Source organism: Phyllostomus hastatus, unplaced genomic scaffold, assembly GCF_019186645.2.
Source record: "Phyllostomus hastatus isolate PE091 unplaced genomic scaffold, TTU_PhHast_1.1 phas_contig_29, whole genome shotgun sequence".
Lineage (NCBI taxonomy): Eukaryota > Metazoa > Chordata > Mammalia > Chiroptera > Phyllostomidae > Phyllostomus > Phyllostomus hastatus.
This window is the reverse complement of record NW_025333835.1, coordinates 11148814-11165149: the sequence shown is the minus strand read 5'-3', so window position 1 is coordinate 11165149 and position 16336 is coordinate 11148814. Positions and strand designations below refer to the sequence as shown.

The following is a 16336-nucleotide window of genomic DNA, read 5'->3' as shown; positions in this document are numbered from 1 at the left end:
CGGTATAAGTAGGTGGAAATGGATTTAGTCAACATATATAGTTTCAAATGAATGACAAATCATGATCTCTATTTTAAATGATAATGCTTTTTGTGAGAATATTTGCTTCTCTTTTCTGCCAATAGGCATTTAGTGATTCTAAATAAAGCATTCTTTAATGATCCCTATTTTGAAGATGCTGAACAAGAAAATATGAAAGAAAACTCCTTCATTATGACAACAGCTGCATACTCCCATGACCCCAATATTTTAAAATATGACTTTGAACTACATCTTCCTAGTTGTACTTTACATTTACAAATAGTTGTTCCTTTCAATGTTTAATGATCCTTTTTAAGTCAGGGACTTTTTTTTCCAGGAGAGGATATTTACAATTTACCTGTATGTGATGGGAATAGAATTCCCTACACATTTAGGAACCCTTGGGATTGACATTTAATTGATGCGAGAAGACCCCTGCAAATTTACAGTGTCATGTGCAAGGAAAAAAAGTTCATGTGAGAGATATTTAAAACATGAAGCAGCAAATTTAGTAGCTTTGATAAATTTATATAGTTATATTATAAAGTCATAAATAAAATGTGTTCATATTTAAAGCACATCAATAATTCCCTCTCCAACAAAGAAAAAATAAACCTGATTTATCTCAGGAGGTTTTAGGATAAAATAATTTCCTATGAGACTAATATTTTTTAGAAAGTTATCAAAATGGTGCTTGACAACAAAAACATTATGGTATTTCATTTGCATCTATCACTGACATTTGTGAAATATTTAGAAAGTATTTAGATAACTTGCCTATATTTCAGTTTTTTTTCATGCTTTTAAAAGTATACTTACCTGTGAGTAAATAAACTATATTAATGTTTATTATGTAATATAGGCAAGAATGCTGAAATGTGTCCAACAGAACTTTCACCCACAAACTCAAATGTTATCTGACTTGAAAATTGTTAAACAAATGGACACCAACAAAAGCAGAAGAATCAAGGCACATGAATTTTTCTAGGAAGCATTCCTGTGTAGACTTAAAGTGAGTTTTTAAAAATCCATAAAAGTTTAATATCTGGTATCTATTTTCTTTACCTATTCTGAATAGGAATCATAAAAATTACCTCTATATCCATGTCAGTAGGTGTTAGAAAAAATATGTATCATTTCGTTCATCCAATTTTGCCCTTCAAAAATATAGTAGAACACTTTACCATCTATTTCACTTGGTGATACTTTTGAATCTTTTAGAGCTGATTTTTTTTTAAATCGTTTACAAATCATATGCTGTCTTTGAAACACACTGACATAGTTTTATATTCCAATCCTGACTGGCCTTCAATATCAGCCATTTGGATAGCTTAGCACCGAATACATTCAATATGAATTTAAGAAGAAAGTAAAAGTGATAGAATAATGCAGATACATGAAAGTGCAAATCGACCTTGAATTTGAAACTATCAATATGAAATGATTGTTTGCACTTTACTGCTGAAAATCTGCAGCTTTTTACTTGACTCCTTTATGTTACATCCTAGGGAGCAAATTCTCAGTATTGATTGTGATACATTATAAGCTGTTCACCTTGCGATTAGACTGTAATTTTGATGGCAGCAGTTCACAGACAGTGAAGAAAATCGAATGGACACTTAGGTACATGCAGCTGAAACTAGGAACATAAACTGAACAATAACTGCCAAGCATCAAATGAGAATTTATGAGAGTGAAATTATTTCTGAAGTAGCATACATAAATAAATAGTAGTTAGTTATGTAAAGGAAACAAAGGTAGTTATTTAATGAATGACAAGATAGACAAAAAAATGGAAGAAAAATAGGGAAGTAGGAAAGGTAAGTGAAGGGAAGGAGGAAAGAATAAGGGGGAGCGGTTTGATAAAGGGACTTGTATTAGGAGGATTTCTGTCATGTGTACTTTTTATTATATATTTTCAAATCCCCTCAATAACCTATGTGTGTATAATAAAAAAAATAGTGTGGAATGTTTTCTCAAGCTCTGGAGCTATAAAACTAGATACACTTCTTCTGCACCTTAGAGAAAATGGATCCCAGAATAGATATGTTGAATTAAAAGCTATATATTTTTTTCAAAAAGCAAATTATGGAGACTACCAAATTATGGAGATTCTGATAAATTAATGCATCAGAAAACAAATTCAGAGACCCCAGACAGAAAAGTCAAAGTAAAAAATAGTTGACCCAAGATTTATTTTTGTCTTCGGGACCAATCTGGGATTATAAGAAAATTATGTACCTTCATTTTCATCCTTTCCTTAATATAACATGATTACACTTCAACAAAATGCACCCTCTGCCAGAAAGATGGCATGATCCAAATGGTATACAGATGAGAAAAACTGAGAGATAAGCATGTTTAGATTGCAAAGAGAATACAATTCTGAAGTCCAACAGCTGGAAATGTAGACAGTTTTGCCTACAGGGAACATTTACAGTGTTCAAATTTTAAAATGTATGATTCTGTGAAGGATCATGCAACACTCAGATGAATTTAATGCTTGTTTGGTGTTAAAATTAGTTTCTATACACCTATAGACCCATCTGACTATTACACCAGTCCCACAGGGAGGGACCTAAAAAGAGTCATCCTAATTGGTTCAATGTTGCACCTTAATTTATGATATTTTTCAAATGATATAAAGTCACTCAAATGACTACAGTACTGCAGCTCAGTTGTACCATACACCACACACACACACAAACACAGATCTTTATTTGTGTGTGTGTGTGATAAAATTGAGCTTTATCCAGGGTACAAACCAGACAAAATTTGAAAACTCAAATGCATAGCCAGTGCATTCCTGAAAATTAGCTATCAGTAATTGCCTTAAGCGAAGCACAGGTGAATCAATAAAAAACAAAGGAAAATTCTATATTCATAATATGAAGGAAAACATAAATATATATAAAATATATAAAACTATATATATATATATATATAACTTTTTGTTTAAAATCTCTGATTGGATCAGTAACTATCTCTGATTTTATACAATGTAAATTAATTTAGACATAAAGATATCTGAAATCTGCATATTCACATTAGCTAACATATCTTAAAGATTTCTCTTTTTTTTAAACATAGATGAAACAGTTTAACACCTTAATCTTAGAGATAGTAGGTAACCAATTATTCTGTGCCAAATATATCTTTACAAGAACTGTCATTGTGTATGTAAGAAAAAATATTTAAGCAACATATCAAATTATCCTCTTAAATTATTAGATTTTAGCAATCATCCATTAACTTTACCATAGTTAATGTTTACAGTGTGATTTTGATATGGTAATGTTGCTTTATCATTAGGAATGCATAGCCATTTCAACAATGGTAATATGTACTGCGGAGAGCAGTATGTGAAATATGTACAGCAATGACCCAGAGAAATAATACAGCCCCTCAGCATGCGCAATACAGTGTGGCGGGCAACAGGTGATTATCTGAAGGGTAACAGCACCCTTCTGAGCATGCGCAGTAGAATGACACACACCATGTGTGCCTAATGAAGTTGTGCAAAATAACATGTGCCTATCAGAACTGCCATAAATAGGTGCCTATCAAAGCTGCTGCATATAACATGTGCCTAGCAAGACTGAAGAAAACAACATGTACTTATCTAAATTAAGAACAATATATTTACGAGAAATTGAACAAAATCAACATGACTTTGCAACAAAAGAAACATAAAAGCAGAAGACTTCAGACCATGGACACTGGGGCCAGATAGTGAGTCACTCTGAGATATCCTGGTGTTCTGCCTGGGGAGCACTTCCATCCCTTTGACTCTGCCTTGCAAGACACTGCCATCCAGCCCTGTCACTTCCCAGACCTGGACTGGATCTGGACTCTTAGGACTCAGGTTCCTTATGCCCCAATTATCTTGTGTGATATTATTACCAATTGTTTCTGAGTGATTAGTATTGTTATTAGGTTAGTATTATTAGGTTAGCATGGATTTGGAGTGAATCTGCATTAATAAAACCTGAAAGAATCTGCATTAACAAAACCTGAGAGAATATCAGTCACCTGTGTTGGCTCCCTGTTATTCTTGGTGCCAGCATCACCTGTAGGCCTGAGGGTCTTACAGGCAGACAGCCAGTGATTTCAGTTCTTAAAGTCCTAGTCAAAAGACCTGAGCAGGGATTATACCCTAAGAATATTGAAACACTAATTCAAAAGAACCTATGTACCCCACTGTTCATAGCAGCACAATTTACAATACCTAAGTGCTGGAAGCAACCTAAATGCCCACCAGTAAATGAGTGGATAAAAAAACTATGGTACATTAACACAATGGAATTCTATGCAGCAGAAAGAAAGAAGGAGCTCCTACCCTTCACAACAGCATGGATGAAGCTGGAGAGCATTACGCTAAGTGAAATAAGCCAGGAAGTGAAAGACAAATACCATAGGATCCCACCTATAAGTGGAACCTAATCAACAAAATAAACAAGCAAAGTATAACCACAGACATTGAAATAAACAAACTGACAGTAACCAGAGGGGAGGGAGAGACGGATAGTGGGGGAAAATAAAGGACAGTCCATCAAGGAACATATATAAAGGACACATGGACAAAGCCAAAGGGGTTAGGTTCAAGGGTGGGAGGCAGAGATGGATGGGGTGTGGGGCTGTGGTGGAGTGAAAATGGAGACAATTGTACTTGAACAACAATAAAAAAGAAGATGAAGAAAACAAACGAAGACCTGAGCAGTAATCAAAGCCTGGCTTATAGGAAAGATTATATCATGAAATACACTTGTGACAGGTGCCAAAAATCACTATCTACAAGATTAAAATAGCCAAAACACAATTTAAACCAACAGGGATTACCAAAGATTAAGGGAGTCTACACTGAATATAGTTACTTGGAGGAAAAGTCAGGGGGACAGTCCTTGGGTATTATGACTCCATGGTGTTCACTGCAAAGGAAATATGTTGAGAAACCAGTCTGTAAAATTTCTTAAGAGGAAATCTACCTCATTTTCTAATGTCTCATTCTCTGGCCAGAATTAATCACAAATCAGAAGTTAAACTTACTTTTCCGGTCTAGGACATATTAAACCGCTCCACCTAAAGAGAGATACTTGGCAATTAATTTGTTATCACTTAGGGAAATATTAGAAAACATAAAAGGATTTCCTCCCCTCAGTTTCAAACTTGCTTGCTGCCTCAGAAGCCTGCATATTTGTACATGAAAACATGCATAGTTTCTAGCCTTAGATTTTTAGGTATGCATTTGATTTAATTTTTTTTTATAATTAGGAAATAACTGTGTCTTAGACATGTGAAGACCAAAATCCTTAAGTCAGGGCATCAGTGAACAAGTTCTAAAGTTTTGTAGTCATGAGAGAAGGACATTTGAGAGTTTTCTCTTCTTACGTCTTAACAAAGTGAGTTTTATGTTGGCTTTGTAAATAGCTTTAAACAGGAATGGTGCTCTTCTATTAGTGTTGTGGTTGCTACTGTTTCTAATAGCATTTTAAAATTAGAGTTGTTTCCAAGTAGGCAACTCTATAAATGGTAGTTCATTTTTTATCTGTTCTCATTTTTCTTTTTTATTTCTAATTTACCTTTTTTTTACTAACATAAGCTTTTGTAACACCTAATTAGCTGTCTAGAAAAGCAGGGAGCAGCAAAACATCCCCATTTATGGCCGGCACAAGTGTTCTGGAGATTAACTCTACACTAGTATGTAAACTAGGTACCCATCACTGATTGTCTACCTGCAAACAATGATGAGTGAAGACTTTAGAGCAGCAGTTCATTTATACCACTTTTCTACTAAAGGGTTTTAATGATGTGACAAGAGTTTGCTTTCACTACCCTTTTCTTCTTTGTCACCCACATACCTACACAACTTCATACATGTACACCCACTTCTCTATGAGCACAACAAAGTATGATTTATCCAAATATAGTCTAACATATCTGAGAAAATATCAATACTAAAATAGAAAGCTTATCAGGACACAGTCTAGCAAAACTCTAATAAATTTTTTTCTTTCAGAGAAAGAAGTTGCCACATACTATGAACTGACACTTTTCTAACTTAAATGGTATTTTTTGTAATGTTGACTATTATTCCCGTACTGCTGTTTACCATCCTTTAAACTCTGAAACTTGTTATAATAGGGTGAGTCTTTTCATACAAATTACACCTTAACAATTATATTCATTCAAATAATTTCCATTTATGATTTCCATATCCCATTTACTAGCATATTAGTAAAAAATAAACCTGATTTCACCCCATCTAAGAGGGGTAAAAATTTCATTTTTAATATTATTTCTAGAGACAGTACTGAAAAGTTGTCTCAAAACTTTTTTCTATGTCATTATAAAAAGGAGTATTCTAATATTACAGTTTTATCACACATTTTTTCCACTAGTGTTCACATGACTGTCAACCTTAATTTTAGTACAATTTTTAATATTCTTGGTGTATCCCTTATGTAGGGAAGAAAAGGGAGGGTAAGGAAAAAAAGTCACATTTGAGAACCAATCACTTTTTTTTAGCTAAGTGGCATTCCATCTATTACATTATATTTTCTGCATTTCTTACTCATCCACAGGGATCTATGTGGTTTATTATTAATCAAGAAACGGGTACACAAATACACAATTGGAGGATAAGTTTTTGATTCTTTTATTTCTTAATGTGAGGGGGACCATGTATTTTGTTACAATATGCTCATTTTATGAGGGTCCCACATTCACATATTGGCACTGATATACTGATGAAATGATAGATATTAAGAGTCTAGAACTTAAATTATTTCCTAATAATTGGCCACAAGGAATCAGAATTTAGAAACATACTAAACATAATAAATATATGACGAAGAAACAAATTTCCAGGTGGATGCACTGCAAATGAGGCTTCCAGATTGTACCTCAGTCTGGAAATGCCATTCTATCTGCTTTTAAAAGGTGGAGTGCACATTCTGAAGAGGAAGTTATTATAATGCTATCAATAGTCAAACCATGCAACTTTGAAGTGCTAATCCTCTGGCGTGTACCTGGATCGCACAATGCATCTAAATGTATTGCCATGCTACATTCAAACACCAGAGACCACTGGCCTGTATCATATTCAACTGAACACAATTGCAGCTGGGTGTTTGGGGATTTGATGAGTTTGCACTTACTAGTCAGTGCAGATGTACATGTTCAGGGATAATTTTCAGTATTTAGAACTCTTTGGGCATAACAACCTGTCTGAGTGAACTTTTTGGCATATATAGGTATTGACACCATATATAGGTAATGCCCTGAGATAAAGAAAACTTAAATGAAAACATATGTTAAGGAGTGAAAGCAAAATGATAAAAGAAAATGTGATGTGACAGCTCCAGAAATATTTTAAAAATGAGACTCTAAACCATAGATAAGGAATCTATGGCACAAATATAATTATGTCTTATGGCACACTGCTCTGAGATTAACATTAAAAATTTAGCTGCCTAGTACCACACTGTAGTTGCCACCATCACCTGGGGCAGCAACAGATGCTTGCAAGTGAAGACCTAGATAAATGGGGTCATCTCTTCTTTAACAGTTACCCTAAGGAGAATTAGCTCTTAAGCTCAATACTATCCTAATGGAACAAGTTTTTTGTTTTGTTTCATTTTTGAGAAAAGGACTCTGAAAGACCCTCTCAAGGAAAAACGGTATAGCTCAAATACTCCACCAGAGTAAACACAGCTCAGATTCAGTGGGAGCATTCGGTGTGCGTAGTTCAGCAGTTAGTTTAAAGAAGTTATACTCAGTATTCGTCAGGTGGTTTTCAAGGAAAGTCACCTTGAAAAGGAATATGGTAGAATAGGTGCTGTGTCAAGTTTTATTCAAATGCCTTTTTTGTACCTGTTCATGTTCAGTGTTTTCTTAGAACCAGCAACTTAACAAAGGTACTATAAGGATTTTTCCAGCTGGAATAACTTGATTACATGTTTCACATGAGTACATGTTAATATGTGGGAATGCAAATTAAATTAGTTATAAATAAATAACAAACCAAAAATGTCTGTAAACATTCAAATGATTATCTGAACAAATGTGATTTTTTTTTAACTCATGAGATGTCCTTCTAAATGTGTAGGGTAAAAAAAATCAATATTAAATTTTATTTCTATAAAATAATTTAAAGAACTGGGCAGCTGCTGTTGGGACATTCTGGCATCGGTGGGCTCATGGGCAAACTCAGGTGACTGAGAGGCGCATGGTAGAGGCAGGGGGACCCTGGGGGTAGAAGCTGAGTAAAGGGGGGCACCCAGCACAGAAGATGAAACAGAGGAGGAGGAAGAGCAAGAGGAGTCAGCTGGGCACTGAGTGAGGGGTGACACAGAGGCACTGGGGCAGTGAGGGGTGACTGTGGGACCCTTGCAGCTAGGACTGTGTCATTTGTAGTAAAAGGACCTGTGTCCATCCACCATCAAATCTTCCAGGCACTAAAGTTATGACCTTTCACCAGAGTTTACACTTAGATTGGAAACTAGAAAAAAGTTTGAATCCAGCATAGGGGAAATAACTAATGATAAATTTACATCTCATCACAGGTAAACTACAAAGGAAAGTATAGCCTGCAATGTTATGAAAGGTTTTGTATAAGAAGTGGTGCTTGATCTGCATTTCAAAGGATGGTCCCATTTCAACAGATAGTGGAGAACAAGAAGAGGGTGATCCAGGTGAATGGTTTAGAAAATAAAACGTCACACAGAAGTGTTCATTTCACAGGGAACTAAAAACCCAGCTTTGTATGTAAAGGACATCATATGTGCAATGACAAAAAAGAAAATGATAACATAGGGTATATCAGTCAGGGTTTACAAGAGAATGCAATACCCCTAAATAAAGGACTGAATTTAATGTAACACATGGAGAACTAATGCAGGTATCTGAGCATTTTATTGCATGTCTCAGAAAAATCTTGAAACACTTAGGTGATTGATTGGAAAGGTAAGAGACAACATTTATGAACATATAAAATTGGGATGAGCCACGGGGCAAGTAGTTTTAATCCAGTATTTCTACAAAGAGATATCTAAAGTTTTGGCTCCAAACAAGGATATCTCCAATAGAGCAAAATAGGTCCTGGCATGATTCACTGCCTTAGTCGTTCTGACCCTAATGCCACCAGTCTGCTTGCATCTCATCAAACTTCTCCTAAACTATGGAGTGTTTTCATGTATGTTTATTCAACTGGTATTTTACAGCAACAGTATAAATCTTGCATTTTATATCTGCATTTGAAAAATGTATCTTCTTCCTATGTCTACTTTATCTCTTCCTTCTTTCTCTAATTTGTTTTATTATTAACCAATCATAAGAATGCATACAGTTACATATTTGAAAGATCAAAGAATTCCTTCAAAAAGCCAGGAGAGGGAAAATCTTAAAGAGAAAACATCCTTCTCAGCATCTAGGGAAGAGATAATAGATACTCCTGTAAGGGAAAGAGAATGGCCACAAACAAGGTAAGTATCGACTCCCAGAAACATTTCAAAGTTGATTTTGGATATCAAGATGAATAATTAATTAAAGAAAATTCTTGAAAATCTTCAAAACAAGCATTTCTATTTTGGATGAAGATAATGCCACCATTTCCCCACTGAGTTATATTATAACACTGGCCCCTAACTCATTATTTTTTAGTCTATCTGTCTCTCACTGAGATCTTTATACTCTGTGAGGATCAAGAAACTGATACAGAGGTGTGTTATTTCATTATACATTCCTTTAGGACACAGAATACATTCAATGTTCATTCTCCTGAACATGAACAAAATGCTGCAACTGACGTAAAGAAACATTAAATTAAAAAAGTGCCAAATAGTTTTGGGAATCTATGATAGAATAGGCTACTCCTTACAAATCACTAATTTCAAAACCACTCATGAGGTTGTAATGTCCATTAAGATATCTACATGTATGAATATAGATACTTTACCACAAGATATATAGTGTTTAAAGTACCTCAGATATGTCTTTTAAATACCATGTTCATATAAAAACCCAAAGTTCTTTACTTATTATTGAGGGTAATATTTTAAATAAAATACATACCTGACATGCCTGACATACATCCATCTGAAACATGGAAGTCAGCAGCTTTTCTCCTAGAGAATTTTTTAAACCGGAGATAATGCCACTCTCATTAAAATTGAAGTCTGTATTTAAATAATTGCCTCTCTATAATTTTAAATTATGAAAAACCATGAGCGTCTTGAAAAACCATACCTCATCAGCTACAGGTTTGTTTCTTCTTTTCTTAATTATTCCTGTTGTCCTGTTTTGATTCTACTGCATTGTTGGGTCAAATGTGTCCATTTCTCTCACTTTAGTTAGTTGCCTCTATATCTTAGACTTTATCTGGCAGCTATTATCAACATATGAATTAATTAATAAATCTTGTACCTTTAGAGTAGTGAAAGGGTTAATGCAGCTTCTAAAAGAGCCTGATTTATATGCAGTGAGAAACCTATGCTCTGGCATGGAATAGTTAGTAAAAGCTGTTTGGTTTACAAGAACAAATTTAAAATTCTAGCAACTTCACACTGTGAATTTCAGACACAAGACTATTTAAATATGCTACTCTTCTTCATCTTTAGAGTGGATGTTTTCCTTATGCTTTTATTGCCTGTGTACGCTAACCCCATCTCTAATAAAAACACGATTTTTGATGACATGGATGAATACATCTAAAATTCAAGTCATCCTCCTAGCAAACTGATAATACTATAAGGAAAGGCAATGAAAATATGCTTATTAAGCCAAACTCTGTGTAAGAAGCAAGCAAGAGAGTCTTATTAGTGTTTTTCTCTCATGCCTGCTGTCTGATTTGTATTGGGATGTATATCTATTTAGCAGGTTAAATACTCTTGTTTATCCTGTTTCTAACACTCCATTTGTTTTCAATTGTTAGAGACAAGTAGACAGAATCAGGTGCCATTTTTGGTATTCTCAGAAGTAGAGTTAATCCAGATGCAACTAATCCTCTCCTGGTTATATTTAGTAATCAACACTTGCCAATAAGATTTGGGAGTCCCAGAGAGTAGATTTTATAAATGATTTTCAACATTTTTATATTTTAATGACATTCTAATGTCCAAAAAATACTCATTAAATTTATAGAACATTACTCTAGAAAAAGATCTAAAGTTTATTTTTTTTTTATTTTTTTTTAAAGATTTTATTTATTTATTTTTAGAGAGGGGAGGGAGAGAGAGAGAGAGAGAGAGGCATCAATGTGCGGTTGCTGGGAGTTAGGGCCTGCAACCCAGGAATGTACCCTGGCTGGGAATCGAACCTGGGACACTTTGGTTCCCAGCCCGCGCTCAATCCACTGAGCTACGCCAGCCAGGGCTAAAGTTTAAATTAAGTTACTTACATAGATGGACATGGCTCCAAAAGGACAGATGGGTGTGTTGCCCAGATTAGCATTTTAAGTATGTATATTTAAAAAAATGTGTATATATACACAGATTTAAAGAAAAAAGTAATACAAAAGGTATTTTCTTTTAAGGGTCAAAGGATTCTGAAATATATATATATGGAACTACACTAATCCATAAATAATTCCTACAAAAATTACTTACACTACAATTAAAAATACACCAAAGCTAAATATCCTCAATGTATATGCATACACACACACACACAGTTTGCCCAAAAATGGTTCTTGTGAAATGAAGTTTTTCTGATAGAATTATTAAAATTAATATTGTTCCAAAGATAACTTTAGAATAAAATACAGGCAGTTCAAACCTGAATGATTTGGCCCTGATTTTACTAAAACAACTCCTACTACCAACCTGTTAATACCGCCCCTACTATTACTATTACTATTATTATTACAGATAGTTTTAAAATATGTAAAGACTAAGAAAGGAAAGGTAATAGGCTTTTTAAATAAAGCCTGTTCTGGAAATTATTTCTCTAAAACCATTATGCTATTGCCTTTGGTGTGCTGTAAGTTTATTGAAAGCTGATGTATTTTATCCTATTTGATTGGTTCATCCCAAGAATGAAAATTTAAGCAAAATCAATACACTCAATATCCATGTTCTAGAGTAAATACACGGAAGTGTTTCTTGTAATGGGTTTTACTGGCAATGACAAACCATTTTTCTAGTAACAGCTTTAATAATTTGTAATCATTAAAACGCACTGAAGCAATGATGAAATTGGGAGAAGAGGTCAGAAAGATAGGAGACTGGCCCTCTGGATCACCCTGCCATGAAGTCAAACCAAGGGTCAAAAAGCTATGGGACAAGGCCATCATTCAGTCAGAGCAAATACAGAAAAGTGCTCTTAAAGGATATGAAGGCCTATCCATACATAATGTAGCATGAAGATCAAAAGGTGTCTACAGTGGTGTTTTAAATCCTTTCTTACCTTAGAGAGTACTTCCTGTGGTTTAATTGATAACCAACCACTCTCAGAACAATGAGCAGACAGTAAAAGTGAAGAGAGTAATAATAACAGAGAAATAACTATAAACATATAAGACTTTATTTCATTTTCAGATTTATAATCTAAATTTAATCTGGAGGAAATTCATTGTGACACCACAGGTAGAACCCATTGAGACAATCTTTTTTAACTCAGGCATGGCATATTTGAGTACTAAATATGAGTTTCATTCAAAAATCTGTATACTCGGTCTCATCAAGAAGTGGTACTTCATGCTACCAAACTTAATTTTGAGTACCTGCTTAATTTCCATGGTCATTACTGAAAAAGGTTGAAATCTGAACTATTCAGACTGAGGTTCAACGGCCTCTATAATCTGATCCAAATAAATTCTTCACGCAATTCTATCTTATAAGAAAAAAGAAAAAACTTAAATTCTAACGAGTCAAATTCGTACACTTGCTTTTACAACAGATCTGTTTGTAATCCTTCAGAAATGGCAGCAACGTACTGATTGAACCCTGACATAACTATAGAATGTTGTAGGACTCAAGTCAGTTGGACAATGTGTAACTCGTTACTGGAAACACAGTTGGGGTCAAAATATCTGCCCAAAGGAGAAAACAATTTAAGTTTGAGAAAGTGTCACTGTAACCTTAAATTAGGTGAATTATTTTAATTTTTCAGGTTCAAATGAGTGTATGCCTTGATCTAAAATTTTCTAGTATTAAAATCCAAGGTACACCTAGAAATAGAAATTAACTACTTCATTTGGCAAATTTCTAAGAAACATTTAATGTTTTTCATTGAATGTATAAATATACATGATCACAAAAGAATATTAGCTACCTAATTACCATTTTAAATATAGTCATTTTGAAGAGCATTATTGCAAAATGAACATCATTTTTAATTTATAACTGTTTAGAAAATAGAAACTTCCTATCTATTTGGTATGGTTGTTTTATTTTTATAAACATATATAACTGCAGATAATTTTGTATAAAATTACAAGTATAAGTGATATATTTATAATCTTAAGGTTAAGATTTATTTAAATTAAGGTTAAGCATTTATTTAAAAAGTACACAGTATAACAAATTTAACTCATTAACCTACTTATTATCGCAAGCATAAAGATTGTATCTATATTAACAATTTGCTTGGTAAATAATAATGATTTAAACAAAAAGATATTATTCTGATTATTTAGTAATATGCACATGAAATAATTATATTACATAATGACACCAGTACAATAATAATAAAAAATATGTGTACAGAAATAGAAAACCATTACATTGAGTAAGCACTGACAATTAAGTTCTAAAATCAGGAGTTTTATTATAACATATTGTAATCAAAAATATTTCTAAGCTTCATTATCTTGCTAGTTTGAAGAAAATGTAACTTTTGAAGTGATAAATTCCAATGTGTGAGATAACTATCAAGAAAGAACTACAACTAAACACCAAGCATGCATATCCTTATGCACGAACACTTTGTACACATGATAAAAACACACATTACTACACCAGATAGAAATGAATGGAAGGAGCCTTGCCTAAGGGCAAAATTCTTCTAGAACAATTTAGTAGATACAAAAATAAAAGCCTAAACCACCACCAACAGCTTCTGGTTCCCTGAAACTCAGTCATAGCTCCCAGAAAGCTTTGTGTTCTAAGTTAGCAGATGGTCATGGTCAAGCTCAGGTATGTACATGCACAGACACATACATGCGCCAGGAAGCAGACACATAAAATAATGTAAAGGAATTTAACTCTAAAAGCTAAAAGGCTTCATTGGTATAAATGTTTTCCTTGAAATTAATTTATATAGAATTATAAATTAACTCCTTTCCCAACTGATTATATTTTAATGAAGGTGAACTCACAAGTATTTAAAAGTAACAGGAATATTTTACATGGATGTGTGTGTGTGTATGCATGTTAAACTTTGCAGTTCACCTCCCAAAGTCTTTAACAAGTATAACTCTCTTAACTCTACCATTATTTAAGGCTTTTGTTTGTATTTTCTCTTCCATTTCCATTCATTTCCATACAGAAAATAACTCAAGCTCTTCTCTTCATCTAGCATGAGTAAAGCAACACAAATATCATAACACTAATTGGCAGATTGCTATAACAAATGTGTATTTTTTAAGCTCAACAACCTGATGTACCAGTTCACTCCACAAGCTTCTTTCTCTTATGTGGAAATTAAACTACTCAGAAACAAACAAACATTAAAATCTCTCCAAAGCATTCAAATGACTCCAAAACTTGGATTATATTATCTCTAGACATAGAAAAATATGTGATTAGCTAAAATTTCACCTGAGATAGACACTTGTTTCTGCCTTTCATTAATCCATTTAGTCATTTGAAATTTCAATGTGTTTTCACAGCATATCTGAATCACATCCAGAGCATACATAGAGATTGAATATATTGGCAAAATTTACTGAATTTGGGGATTTTAATATTGAACTTCACTGGCTATTAAAATTTATATAATTTTTTTTCTTCCTTGCCCTTAGGAATCATTATTAAAGTGGTGTATAAAGATTTTATAAAATAATGTGTGAAGAAGCCCTTAATATGTTTCTACAAAACATCACTTATGTAATATGGAGGGTAATTGCCTTGCAAAAGAAAAGAAGAATTTGGGGACCCAGTTTCTCAGGTGAAATGCAGTTCTTCAGGGTAAAGCAGGTTGCTTTACACCCATAACTGACATCCAAATAAATAGCCCCCTTTCCTACACCAGCCTACTTTCCATTTCATCAATTTGTTTCTTCCTTAACATTTTATGCACTATTTCCAAAGGGAAATTGCTATGAGTCGGTATATTTTTTATATTAAATAACTGAGAGTCGGGCCACTTAAAACTCCTTTAAGAATAATAAATATGAAAAGGCCTGATATAAATGAATATTTAGATTCTCTTTTCAACCCCTAACTCTACACAAGTTTTCCTGAAATATTCATAGTACCAAAGCAGAGATAATAGAATAAGTTACTTATATGATATTTTCCTTTAAAAAATAAAGTCTATGGGTTCTGAATGGCTGTCTACAGAGAGAGCCACTTTGTGTATCCAGTCTTATGAGAGCCATCATCTAACAAGTCAAATTCAGACCACAGAGAAGAAAGCTAACACATGAAGAAATTGCTCACCTGGAGGAAGCAGATCAACAGACTGAAGTCTACTTGTGATGGTGTGTAAGGTGAGGATAGCAAAGGAAAGCAAAGTCGGGAATGCTTGAAAAATAAAATATTTTTGGTTAACAAATAGAAAAACCAAGTGAGAAAAAAGGGCCAGTTGAATCATGAATCCTTTATTGTTTTCAAATTTTTTTAAATTAAAATTCTTTGGATTGACTGATTCTTAAAAGATAAGGTCATTTGGTATTTCCCCAGGTACATAAAACTTAGTCTCATTGAAAGAAAATTACTGTTCTGGAGTATTTCAGCTTATGTGAGATAGACACAGTACAAAGTAACTACATCAATGCTTAAGTCAATGGAAAAAAATACTGTCGTGACAGTGATAGATTCATTCATCCTAAAAAAAAATAAGAAAATTTTCTGGATAGTGGGTAGATGTAAACAAACAGGCCACTGAAATGAAAGTTGTAAACTATCTATTCTTTAGTATCCCTGGAAGGCAGAGCTTTAATTTAAAAATATACATATACTACATCTTAAAGTCAGTTACAAAAACATATAGTGTCTGGAACCTGAAAAAACAAACCATTTATAATTTAGTTCTTTATTCAATCATCTAGAAACCTTCAATTTGTAAAAGTGTATTGACTTTAGTAGTGAGAAATATGTATATTTCTGTAACAATATCTACTCTATTTTTCCTCAACATAAAATATTTATGTATT

General features: G+C 33.5%; 1 protein-coding gene across 1 annotated transcript in view; it reads right to left on the bottom strand.

The window, feature by feature from the left end:
* PCDH17 (protocadherin 17) overlaps nucleotides 1–16336 on the bottom strand; it is a 95568-nt gene that overhangs the window by 5431 nt on the left and 73801 nt on the right. The gene's annotated exons all lie outside the window — the stretch shown is intronic.